At 40.2% G+C, this 13,318-nt stretch overlaps 1 protein-coding gene across 4 annotated transcripts in view; it reads left to right on the top strand.

The window, feature by feature from the left end:
• Positions 1-13,318, top strand: part of DPP10 (dipeptidyl peptidase like 10) — a 1,168,699-nt gene that overhangs the window by 631,303 nt on the left and 524,078 nt on the right. The gene's annotated exons all lie outside the window — the stretch shown is intronic.

Genomic DNA, 13,318 nt, shown 5'->3' on the forward strand with positions numbered 1-13,318 from the left:
AAACTACAACCCCACTTTCAGAAGTATGACTAAAAGGTGTATTTTTATAAGCAACTATTTACGCTGCAAAAACAGTATTAGTTATGCATTTTTCTTTAAATAACTAATTCTGGTAGAAAACCAATGTCTTTACATTTGAACATGTAGCAGCCTCTTGATGAAGTAATTTATGGACAAAATTGTTATTAAATATGTAATGTATAAATGCCTTTTGTAAAATATGTATTGCACTTTGACCTTTAGGTAATATTAACCTAAAATGTTTCCATACAGAAATTAGGATTCAGTAATTTTACTTCAACTTTGGTCTAGCAAACCTGATTAAAATTTCAAATGTATAGTTAATGAAAACTTAGAAAAAAAGATATTCTTCCATGTTGCCTTGACTAATATATAAACGTGTCATAATTTATTCTATAAACTTGTTTTCAGCACAGAACCTCAAAAATAGCTTGGAAAACTTTAGTTAATAGAAGATTTATCACTTTTCTTCTAAACATTCAACATAAAAAATATATATATTATCTAATTGGTAGGAGAGTTCTAGCTGATTTGGTTATAAAAGATAATTTAGGTTGGGTATAGGTGTTATGTAGAAGTCCTTATGAGTTAGGAGATAGGCATTCTCTACTATCTCTCAATTTTATTATTACATATATATACACATATGTATATACACACATACTGTATAAATTCATACATATATGACATTTACTCTAATGGGTTTAGAACATACCACAGAACATCCCTAGCTTATAAGCTTACAATCTCCATCTGTTTATTTAAGTGAGCAAATTGCACACTTAAGAAAGATTAAATTATATAAAAACAAGTTAAAGAAAATTGTATCATTAAATATTAATGCTGGATTATCTTATGAAGTGCATTACATTGGAAATAGAACACTGAAACCAAATTTCTCTCAGTCTGAATAAAAATAAACCTATTTCAAAATTTTGGTTTCTTGAATCATTTATGATTACATAATGTTTGAAGCCTCAGTACTTATAGGCATATGTTAAGTATTTACAGTGTACCATGTAGCATACACAGCACTAGAATGTTACAACTAGGACTGTGAACTTTTGTGCCATCAACAACAAATTACTGTTTACTCCTGTGTATGGGTTATGCACTAGAAACCACAGATTCAAGTTCATGTCCCAGATCCACCAGTCATCACTGTGTTTTCTTGGGCAGGATAATTCATCTTCTGTCTTTTATCTGTGAATGGAGGTAACTGTAGATCTTTACATGCTCGTAAGAATTAAATGAAATACTATGTAAAAGCTTTTGAGTAATGCCTTTCTCACGCCAAGTGCTCTCATTAAATGCATAGTCTAGGTATAGGAGCCTAGAGAGACAAAAACAAACAAACCATAAAAAAGCTTAGAAGATCATTAAGCCATCTAAAGATGGCTTATTATTTTAGCATTTTATAGAAACACTGTATTGTTCAGTGTACATATTTGTTTGAATGCATATAAATATTATATTGGTAATATAATATCTATCATTTGGTTTGGACAACAGACCTGATTTGGCGGACAGGCAGACTTTAGGATATTCTGTTACATCTTTACTTCCATTCAGTCAACTTACTTCTCTACTGCCCTATGCTGTAAGGGGCCAGGCTGAGAGTAAGCATGACCTAATTCTCACTAACAGGTGAATTAGTTCCTGAATAAGTTGTGTATTGTTTTCAGTGTGATGCATTTCATAAGGTAATTGCCTTGGAGAAAGAGGATGTTTGCAGAAGACACGTGTAATTTATAGAATTGCCTCAGGAGGTGAGATTTCAGTCAGTGTGGCAGGAGACTGTGCAGAGCAAAGGAGCCCCAGGACCCCAGGGTGGTTGTGCCTATTGCCATTGGAAGTGGGAGTGAGTGATCCAGTATTGGGCTCAGCATAATTCAAGAGAACCTTTTTTACACAACTTTTTCTACAGCTATTCCTATTCAGTGTTTCAATACATCATTTCTTTTAATTCAATGTTATTTTTTGAAACTTTATTTTTATTGTTGACACTATTATAGGTGCCCCCCCTTTTTTGCATACCTCCACTCAGCCCTCCCCCACCCTTCCCTCTGGCCATCCCCACACACAGTTGTCTGTGTCCATGGGTTACACATATATGTTCTTGGCTAATTCCTCCACATTCTTTCATCCAGTTTCCCCCAAACCCCTCCCCTCAGTCAGCTGTCAGTCTGTTCCATGTATACATGCCTCTGGTTCTATTCTGTTCATCAATTTATTTTGTTCATTAGAATCCACATATATGTGAGATTATATGGTATTTTTCTTTCTCTGACTGGCTTATTTCACTTAGCATAATCATCTCCATGTTCATCCATGCTGTCACAAAAGGTGAGAATTTCTTTTTTATGGCTTTGTAGTATTCCATTGTGTAAATGTACCACTTTTATTCACTCATCTACTGATGGGCACTTGTGTTATTCCCAGATCTTGGTTATTGTAAATTGTGCTGCTATGAACATAGGGGTTCATATATTCTTTCTGGTTGGTGTTTCACGATTTTTAGAATATAGTCCAAGAAGTGAGGTAGCTGGGTCAAAAGGCAGTTCCATTTTTAATTTTTTTGAGGAAACGCCATACTGTCTTCCATAGCTGCTGCATCAATCTGCCTTGCCACCAGCAGTGCACTAAGGTTTCCTTTTCTCCACATCCTTGCCAGTGTCTGTTGTTTGTTGATTTGTTAATGGTGCCATTCTGACAGGTGTGAGGTGATACCTCATTATGGTTTTTAATTTGCATCTCTCTGATGATTAGTGATGCTGAGCATTTTTTCATATGTCTCTTGGCCATCTGTATGTCCTGTTTGGAGAAGTGTCTATTTAGGCCCTTTGCCCATTTTTAATTGGATCATTTGCCTTCTTGGTGTTGAGTTGTATAAGTTCATTATATATTTTGCAAATTAACTTCTTATCAGATGTATCATTGGCAAATATGATCTCTCATACAGTGGGATCCCTTTTCACTTTGTTGATGATTTCTTTTTGTAGTCCTCAGTGAGGATAATTTTTATTGATTTTAGAGAGAGGGGAAGAAGGAGAGAGAGAGAAACATTAATGTGAGAGAGAAACATCAGTTGGTTGCCTCCCATATGCTCTCTGACTGGGGGCCAAACCTGAAACCTAGGTAAGTGCCCTGACCTCTAATCGAATCCATAGTCTTTTGGTGTACGGAACAATGCTCCAACCAAATGAGCCACTCAACCAGGCCTTAATAGGTATTTAAACAGGAATTGCATTGAATCTGTAGATTACTTTGAGTTTTATGGAAATTTGAATTATGTTAATTTTTCCTGTCCATGAACATGGTATATATTTCCACTTCTTTGTATCTTCTTCAGTTTCTTTCTTCAGTGTCTTATAATTTTCTGAGTATAGGTCTTTTACTTCCTTTGTTAAATTTTTTCCTAGGTAAAGTATTTTGTTTTTGTTTTTTTTTTCCAATGGTAAATGAGATTGTTTACTTAGTTTCTCTTTCTGGTAGTTCATTTTTGGTCTATAAACATGCCACTGATTTCTGAATATTAATTTTGTATCCTGTGACTTTGCCAAATTCATTCATTACATTTAGTAGTTTTTTGGTAGATTCTTTAGGGTTTTCTGTGTGCAATAACATATCTTCTGCAAATAATGACAGTTTTACTTCCTCCTTTCCAATTTGGATGTCTTTTTTGTTTCTTCTTGTCTGATGGCTATGGCTAGGACTTCCAGTACTATGTTGAATAAGAGTGGTGAAAATGGACACCCCTGTCTTGTTCCTGATCTTAGGGGAAATGGTTTTAGTTTTTGCCCACTGAGCATGATGTTGGCTGTAGGTTTGTCATATGTGGCCTTTATTATGTTGAGGTATGATCCCTCTATTCCCACTTTGCTGAGAATTTTTATCGTAAATGGGTACTGGATTTTATTGAAGGTTTTTTCTGCATCTATTGCTATGATCATATGAGTTTTATCGTTCACTTTGTTTAGGTGATCTATCACATTTATTGATATGCAAATATTGTACCCACCGTGCATCACCGGATTAAATAACACTTGCTCCTGGTGTTTGATCTTTTAAATATATTGCTCAATCTGATTTGCTAATCTTTTTTTTAGGACTTTAGCATCTGTGTTTATCAGGGACATTGGCCTATACTTTTCTTTCTTTGTAGTGTCTTTACCTGGTTTTGGAATTAGGATAATGCTGGCCCTGTAAAAAGAGCTTGGAAGTATTCCCTCCTCTTGAAATTTCTGAAATAGTTTGAGGGGGGTAGTTCTATGAATGTTTGGTAAAATTTTCCTGTGAAGCCATCTTGTCTAGGAATTTTGTTTGTTGGAATTTTTTGATTAAGGCTTCAATTTCATTAGTTGTAATCAAGTTTTCTGATTTTTTCTGATTGAGTTTTGGAAGATTGTATGTTTCTAGGAGTTTTTCCATCTTGCCCAGGTTGTCCAGTTTGTTGGCATATAGTTGTTCATAGTATTTTCTTATAATCTTTTGTATTTTGTGATGTCACTTGTTACTTCTCGTCTTTCATTTCTGATTTTACTTATTTGGGTCCTCTCTCTTTTTTTCTTGATGAGTCTGATTAAAGGTTCATTGATCTTTTTAATCTTTTCAGAGAACAAGCTCTTGGTTTCATTGATCTTTTGTACTGTTTTTTAGTCTATGTGTCACTTATTTTCACTGTGATCTTTATTATTTCCTTCTTTCTACTTACTCTGGTCTTTGTTGTTGTATCCCAGTTCTTTCAGGTATAGGGATAGATTGCTTATTTGAAATTTTTCCAGCTTCTTGATTTAGGCCTGTAAAGCTATGAACATCCCTCTGAAGACTGCTTTCACTGTGTTCCATAGATTTTGGGTTATTATGTGTTCATTTTCACTTGTTTCCAGGTACTTTTTTACTTCTTTCTTGAATCATTGGTTCTTCATTCATTGTTTTATATTTAGCCTCCACGTGTTTGAAGGTTTCAGAGTTTTTTTAATTGTAGTTGATTTCTAGTTTCTTACCATTGTGATCCGAGAAGATGACTGATATGATTTCAGTCTTCTTGAATTCCACCATGATTTTCTTTGTATATTTAGGTTCTCCTGTATTGGGTGCATATATATATACAAGGTTATATCCTTTTGTTGGATCAATCCTTTTTGTATTATGAAGTGACCTTCTTTGTTTCTTGTAATGGCCTTTGTTTTGAAGTTTATTTTATCAGATATAGGTATTGCTACCCCAGCTTTATTTTTTCGTTGCCTGTTATTTTTTTCCCATCCCTTCATTTTAGCCTTTGTGAATCTTTTGTTCCGCTGTGTGTCTCTTGTAGACAGCATACATATGGGTCATGTTTCCGTATCCATTCAGCTGCCTTATGTCTTTTGATTACAACATTTAATCTATTTACCTTTAATCTATTAGTGATAGGTTCTTATTTATTCCCATTTTTTTCTTTATACCTGTTTCTCTCTTTTTCTTTATTTCTTCTTAAAGCTGTCCCTTTAACATTTTTTGCAACACTGGTTTGGTGGTAATGAACTCCTTTAGTTTTCTTTTTTCGTCTGGATGATCTTTATTTTACCTTCAATTTTAAATGAAATGTTTGCTGGATAGAGTAGTCTTGTTTGCAGGTCCTTGCTTTTCATTATCTTGAGTACTTCTTGCCAATCCCTTTTGGTTTGAAGTGTTTCTGTTGATAAATCAGCTCCTTGTAGGTAACTAACTATCTGTCTCTTGTTGCCTTTAAGACTCGCTCTTTGTCTTTAACCTTTGCCATTTTAATTATGATGCATCTTGGTGTGGGTCTCTTTGGGTTCATCTTGATTGGGATGCCCTGTGCTTCCTGGACTTTTATATCCATTTTCTTCATCAGGATAGGGACGTTTTCTGTTAGTATTTCTCCAAATAGTTTCTTTATCCCTTGCTCACTGTCTTCTTTCTCTCTTGGTGGTGCAGATGTTGTTATGTTTCATATGTCCCCAAAATTCCCTTAAACTGTCCTCATTCTTTGAAATTCTTTTTTCCTTTTGCTGCTCTGCCTGGGTACTTTTTCTAGCTTGTCTTCCAAATCACTGATTGAATCCTGTGCTTCATCCAACTTACTTTTTATTCCTTCCAGTGTATTCTGGATGTCAGATAAGCTATTCTTTATTTCTGACTGGTTCTTTTTCATGGTTTCTGTGTCCCTTTTCATGTGGTAGTTCCTACTAAGTTTCTTGAACATCTTTATAATTCTTACTATTAACTATACATCTCATAAATTACTTGCCTTCATTCATTTAGCTCTTTTTCTGGAGATTCCTCCTTTTCTTTCATTTGGGGCCTGTTTCTTTGTCTTCGTGTTTTGCCTGTCCTTTGTGTTTGTTTCTATGTATTAGATAGAACTGCTATAACTTCTAGTCTTTGTGGGGTGGTCTTATGTTGTAGGTGTCCTGTGGGACCCAGTGGTGCAGTCTCATTGATTTCCCGAGCTGCGTGCTCTAGGAATGTCCCTTGTGTAGATTATGTGGGCCCTCCTATTGTAATTGGGTTTTAATTGTTGTTGGCTCATTTGTGGGTGGGATTGACCCTCAGAGTGGTTGACTGTGAGGCTCAACCCCAACCGTGGATAGAAGCTGCTGTGCAGGTGTAGTCTTGAGCTGTCTTGTTGGGCTCAGTGACAGCAGTCTTCTGGATCACCTGAGCATCATGCTCCAGGAATGTTTCTTGTGGTTTATGTGCACCCCTGTTATAGTTGCATCTTGAATACTGTTGGTCCTTTCATGGGTGGAGTTAACTCTTCCGGATGGGTGGCTTTAAAGGTAAACCTCAATCTCAGTGTATGTGATGCTGTTCAGGGCCTACCCCCAAGTCCAAGTTGTTCCCAGCAGGGTCTGGTACCTACTGGAATCCCCTTTTGTGTGTGCCACTTGTGTGGCTAGTTGTGTCAAGCTCTGGCATAGTCTGAAGCCCACCACTGGTTGTGTTGGTTCTGAGTTGACTTGCGTGGGGTTCAGGTACAGGTCACTGTCAGACATTGTGTGTAACTCGCCTTGGGCTACCTGTCTGGAACAACCATGCTGTTCACTGTTTGTGTCTGTGTCTACAGGATCTAGGTGTGCGTGGGAGTGGCCAGTCTGTGCAGAGGGTTTGCCTTCCTGGAGCTCTGAGCTTGGGGGAGATCAGTAAACTCCAAGGCTCCCTGAGGTCGGCTCCTTGAGTATACCTGTCAGCACTCCACCCTGCCTCATGGTTGCCTGGACTTCTTCCAGAGTCGCATGAAGAAAGACTGTAGAGTGGGCCCAAGCTTTCCGCACCCCACAGACCCTCCGCAGGGCTCAAGCTTCTTAGTTCAGAGCAGCCAGGTCAGGAGGATGGGGCTAGTGGGTCCCAGACTGGGGCAGTGTGATCCGGCACTCAATGCAGGGAATGTGGCCCCTACTCCAGAGCCATACCATTCAGCCTCTGCCAGAGGCTGGGTGCAGCCAGCTGTCCCATTGCTGGTGCAAGCTCTGCAGGATAGGAACAGGTCACAAGGACTTGGGCAAACAGATAGAAAAGAGCCTTCCATTGGTGGCTGCACCGGCTGGGCTGTGTGAGTGGGGTGAGCTGCCCTCCCCTGAGCTCTGCAGCCACGCCTGCTCGAGCCCTGGACTGGAGCCTCTGAGGCTGATGTACACTGAACCTCCCAGCTCTGAGTGGAGCCTCCTTCCCACCGTGAAACAGGGCCCAGCTGGGCAGGGCCCGTGGGGCTCATAAAAATTGATCAAGGCAGTCTTTTGGTGGTGGTGGCAGTGGCCCACTTGAAGGGAGAAAGCTGCATGCCGCCTCCTGCTAGCTTGGAAACTATGGTCAGAGACCCTGATGGGGGCACATTCCAAATGTCCCAGCTCCAAGCTGTGCTCCCTGCTCCCTTCCCCACTGTGGGACTTGGGGGTACAAATCAAGATAGCCCTCTGCTGGGGGTGGTGCCAGACTTCAGAGGAGCAAGCTGCTTGTCTTATCCTAGCTCGGCAGTGCACCACCGATTCTGATGGGTGGCTCCAAAGGGGTCACACCGAATGTCTGAGTTCTGAGTTGTGCCCCTTCCCCTGTGGAGCTGTACCCAGGACAGTGCCAATGGGGCTAGGAGGATTAGATCAAAGCAGCCCTCTGCTGGGGGTGGCACCAGCCCTTGGGAGAGGAGCGAGCTGCCTCACCTCCCCTTAGCTCTGCAGAGAGCCACCAGAGACCCTGTCGAAAGGCTCCGAGGGTTGGCACTGAAGGTCCCAGCTCAGAACTGTGCGCCCTTACCCCCTAGAGCTGTGCTTAGTGGGATGGGGCTAGTAGGATTTGGGAATGCAAGTGAAGGTGACCCTCCACTGGAGGTGGCAGAGACCTGTGGGAGGGGAGCAAGCTGTGTGCCTGCCCCTGGCTCCATAGCTGCACACTGCCAGGGACCTGACAAGGGCATTTTCCATCGGGGGTGGTCCCTACCTAACCTGTGGAAGGGGAAGAGAGCTTGACCCTTGTTCCAAAGCCACTGAGTTCAGTGACAACTGAGAGTGTGTCTATAGTTCCTCCTGAAAAAGAGCTCACCTCAGGTCCCTGTTGGATACATCCAACAATCTTTCCTGCTGGACTTGAATTTAACAAGGTGGTGTCGCCAGTATTTGGAGGACTGGGTTGGTGCACTTCCTCCAGCTGGTGCTGTAAGTATAGGAATGCCCCGCCCTGGAAGGGGGTGCCTGAGGCGGTGTGGGATGTTGACTTAGGACCTGGATCTCAGTAGCCGACCCTCCACATCTCTCTCCAGATCCACTCCACCCAGTTCTTCTCTCTCTCCCTCCCTCCCTCCCTCCCCTCCCTCCCTCCCTCCCTCCCCCCTCCCCTCCCCTCCCCTCCCTCCCTCCCTCCCTCCCTCCCTCCCTCCCTCCCCCCTCCCCTCCCTCCCTCCCTCCCTCCCTCCCTCCCTCCCTCCCTCCCTCCCTCCCTCCCTCCCTCCCTCCCTCCCTCCCTCCTTCCTCCTTCCTTCTTTCCTTCCTTCTCTTCCTTGAAAGTGAAACTTCCATTTTTTTTTTTTTAATATATCTTTACTGATTTCAGAAAGAGGAAGGGAGAGAGAGAGGGAGAGATAGAAACATCAATGATGAGAGTCATTGATCGGCTGCCTCCTGCACACACCCCACTGGGGATGGAGCCCGCAACCTGGGCATGTGCCCTGACCGGGAATCGAACCAGGATCTCCTGGATCCTAGGTTGATGCTCAACCATTGAGCCACACCGGCCAGGCTGTAATACTACTTTTAAACCAATTTTCAGATAATGTGCTTATTCAGTTAACCAGAATAGTACATTCTACACCATTTATAGAATTGCCAAATAATTTTCATATTTAATGTATTTTAAGGAGAGTCGACATGACGTATGTGTTGGGGACAGAGTCAGGCAGATTTCACATTGAATCCTTTTACCATTTACTGCGCAGTCTAGGGCAAACTATTCAACCCTCTCAAACCTTCTTCATTGTTAGAGGAAGGGGATGGTGAGAATGTTGCATAGAGACAGTCTGTGAATGTGTTTGTGTAAAATTGAGCCTGTGATCTAGAAGTTAGCATTTTTATTCTTATTGCTACTATGCTTCTAAATCATTTGAGGAGATTATTTCATTCTTTTTAGAGGGTAATTTTGCATTTACAGTAATGAAAATGCTGAATCCATATATGTGTGTGTATATATTACCAGATGTACACATACCATATGTGATCTAAAGATACTGAGTATTTTATGGTTAGATTATTATAGATTATTATTATGGTTAGATTATTATCAGGTAACAGTAAATTTATAACAACCTGACTGATTACTGCTATTTTAGATAACCTGTTTTTCCAAAAGGTTTAAGATCTTCTTAGAAGTAGTCATGATTTAATACTCTCTTTCCAGAAGTTTGGTTTTCAGAAGTGATTGACTTAGAAATTCTTTGCAACTGGGACCTGATGATATGTTGAGTGGAAATTTAAGAAAATTTAATTAAGTGTATAATCAAAACTGACTTTACACCTGGGAGAGCAGAGCCAAGCCAAGCTGTGTATTCCCTCACCAAGCTGTATATTACCTGACTTTAATATTATTGTAATTTATCATACGTATCGATTTTCCCAGGTCAGTACAAAACCCCGTGTATCAGGTTACAAGATAGAAAAGGAAGAAAAGTGAGGGGAAAAGCAAGTTTTATTATCTTTATCCCCACCCTCTTTTTCAGAGCTAAATGAAGATTCAATTTCTTATTCCGTCTGGAAGCCTCTGCTCTGAAAACACAACTCTGACGAATCTGAATTGTATAATTGAGAACTTGAGTGGCAGGCTCTCCTGCTACTCATTTTCACACAAAGGACCAGAGAGACCACTTGAAGGTGCATTAATAATGCTTGTCCAGGGTAGAAGTAGGGCTTTCCTGTTATTGGTACAGGACTTACTTTTGGCAAAGGGGAATCGAGTGAAAACCCTGCTACTGACACTTCCCTTCACCACCTCCCCCCCTGGAAAAGGCTTGAATGAGTTAATGAATGCAAGGCAAGGCCATATGTTTTCCATTCACATGTTTGGAAACAAGTGCTAGAAAGCCTTTCTTTTTTAGTGAAGCAGGCTTCTAAAAACCAGTGTTTCACAAACCTGCATAAGGGCTCTTCTCTCGTATTACGTCTTATTCTGACACAGAATCAAAGATTAGAAATCAATACACCTTTTGAACAGAGGTCAGAACATCTTTTCAAGAGGAAAAGTCTGAAATAGGTAATTTGTTTGGCTAGGTTAATACATAATTTACATGTCCTAGGATCTGTGAATTTATGAATAGATTTTTAAAATCTGTTTCAATAGTTTTTAGGGATTTTAAGGGGAAAAAACTGTACATTTCACTTGTTTTTGTCTTTAAAATTTCAGTTTACATTCAATATTATTTTATATTGTTTCAGGTGTACAGCACAGTGGTTAGATAATCATACACTTTACAAAGTGATCCCCCCAATATTTCAAATACCTGCCTGATACCGTATATAGTTATTACAGTATCACTGACTGTATTCTCTATGCTGTACTTTACATCCCCCTGACTATTTTGTGACTACCAATTTGTAATTCTCAGTCTCTTCACCTTTTTCTTCCAGTGTCTCAACCACTCCCCTCTGGCAACCATCAGTTTGATCCTTGTATATGTGAGTCTGTGAAATCATATGGTATTTGTCACTTGTTTTTTTCTTTTTAGAGCAGTATAAAACATAAGTGTTCCAAGAAATAAAGTGAATACATTTTCAAGCTACATCCAGTATCTTTATCAGAGCTACTCCTTTTCTCTTATCTTAGGAAATATGTCTGTTCCGCTTTTGGCAATCATATTAGTAGTGATAAGTGGGTGTGAATTGAACCTGGAGATGAAATGGAAGAGACCCACCTTCATTCACATTATGGGAGTTGCTTACAGTTGCTCTGAAATGAGGTTTACCCAGCATTAGTGCCACTGGGGCATTATGAGAGCTTCTTCTGCATCGGCCACTTCTTAAAAATGTCTGTTTGCTCACAGATTCAGTGCCTCTCGTTTTATAGGATGACACTTTTGGTTCCTTGGTCTCTCTTTGCATCTGTGCCACCTCCAAATCCAAATCTAGTTCCTTCTCCCTCTCTACATTTCTGAAGTCAGGTCCCTGTCCGAGATTGAGTCCCTGACATCTATACTACTGTGATGTCCACAGTGGTCTTGTCTTTCAAAATTCTTCCTTCAGTCAGAGATGATGGTAGAATTTTGAGAAATTGTTCTAATCGCCAACCTACTGCATCTCTCTCTTCCCTTATGGCCATTTCCCATGTCTGTGCCGCCAGATTCAGCTGTTGATCTAGACCTTTGTTGGTGTCTTCGTGTCTTACCTTCCTTCCTTAACACTTCACACCGGAGTAACTTTCAAAAGCATTTATGGTCTTAAGAGCTTTGAATCTGCAGGCAAAACTCACCTGACATTTCTTGGCTTCTCCTTTGTGATGTATTGGTTCTAGGCCAGTGGTCCTTAGATTTTTGGCACCCGTCCACAAGACTTCATCAAACCACATATGCCTCTTTTCCAACTTGCCATGGCAAGAAGCCAGGCCAGAGCCGCAAAACTTGGAACAATCCGCTGTTCCAAGGCAATGACGGCACTTCCCACCACACAGGCAGGCAGCAGGGTTCTTAAGCCTCCTGTCTTCCCTCAGCAGGAATGAGCACCCATTGGTCTCTGCTGTCAGCATTTGAAATCACAGTTCAGTAGTTGAGGGGCTGGCTAGTGAATGGATGAATCCCTTCTTAAGAAAGGAAGGATGCACTTAGGAACTCTGGAAAGCACAAAGGTGAATGTGGAGCCTTCTTGGAGAGTTGAGAGAAACAAAACACTTTTTTTTTTTTTAAATTAACTAGATTCTTGGAAAGTACAGCTGTTTCTAGAAGCTGTGATAATTTTGTCAGAGTAGCAGGATCCAGTACCAGATCAGGAGTATTTCTGAGTCAGTAGTATTTCTAGGATGTACATGTTTATTTAGTTATCTGTGAAATTTTTACATGCTAAATATATTAGGAAGAAGAATATTTGAGTCATACAAGATTCTTTCTAGTGGAATGAACTAGGGCTTTCTGTTTCTTTAACCTCAGTTTAAATTCTACTTACTAGTTTGAGCAAGTTACTCGATGTCTGAATCTAATACTTTACCTGGAAATGGGATGGTGCTTACCTTGCAGAATTGTGAGGATTAGTGATGAGATAGGTCTGTTATCCAGAGGGTGCTGTGAATGGTGGTGCTTCTGTCTTTCTTCCTTTTGGTTATTAATATGAATTAGGCAAAGTGATGGGAAAACAAACTATGCTGTATGTGGAGGTCTCCAGATATTAGAAATACCAGCTGTAGAGTCCCTTTCTCTATTACGTTGAAAAAACTTCAGAGGACCTTTAATATTGAGCTTTTATTTTTGTTGATACAGGGATTATATGGGATCATCTTGGCTCCAGAGCAAACATGGGTTAGGGATTGGTCAAGAAAATATATGGCATCCGTTTTCATATTTCCTATAAGTTCAGGGAAACCAAAAGAATTTGCATTTTGAAGGTGGAGAACTCAATACGCATTTGCTTTTCCTGAATTTGTTATTTCTTCCCCCATCCCATGGTTAAATTCCATCTCATGCATGTAATGCATTCTTCATTTGGAGTGCTGCTTCATTCCTACTCAGAGCTACAGTCCTTGACCGGTAGCAGCAAATCCCAGAAAGCTAATATAGAATCACAGATGGTGCAAATATTTGAAAATAAGTAAATACAATCTAGGATTA

Source organism: Miniopterus schreibersii, assembly GCF_964146895.1.
Source record: "Miniopterus schreibersii genome assembly, chromosome: 7".
Taxonomy (NCBI): Eukaryota; Metazoa; Chordata; class Mammalia; order Chiroptera; family Miniopteridae; genus Miniopterus; species Miniopterus schreibersii.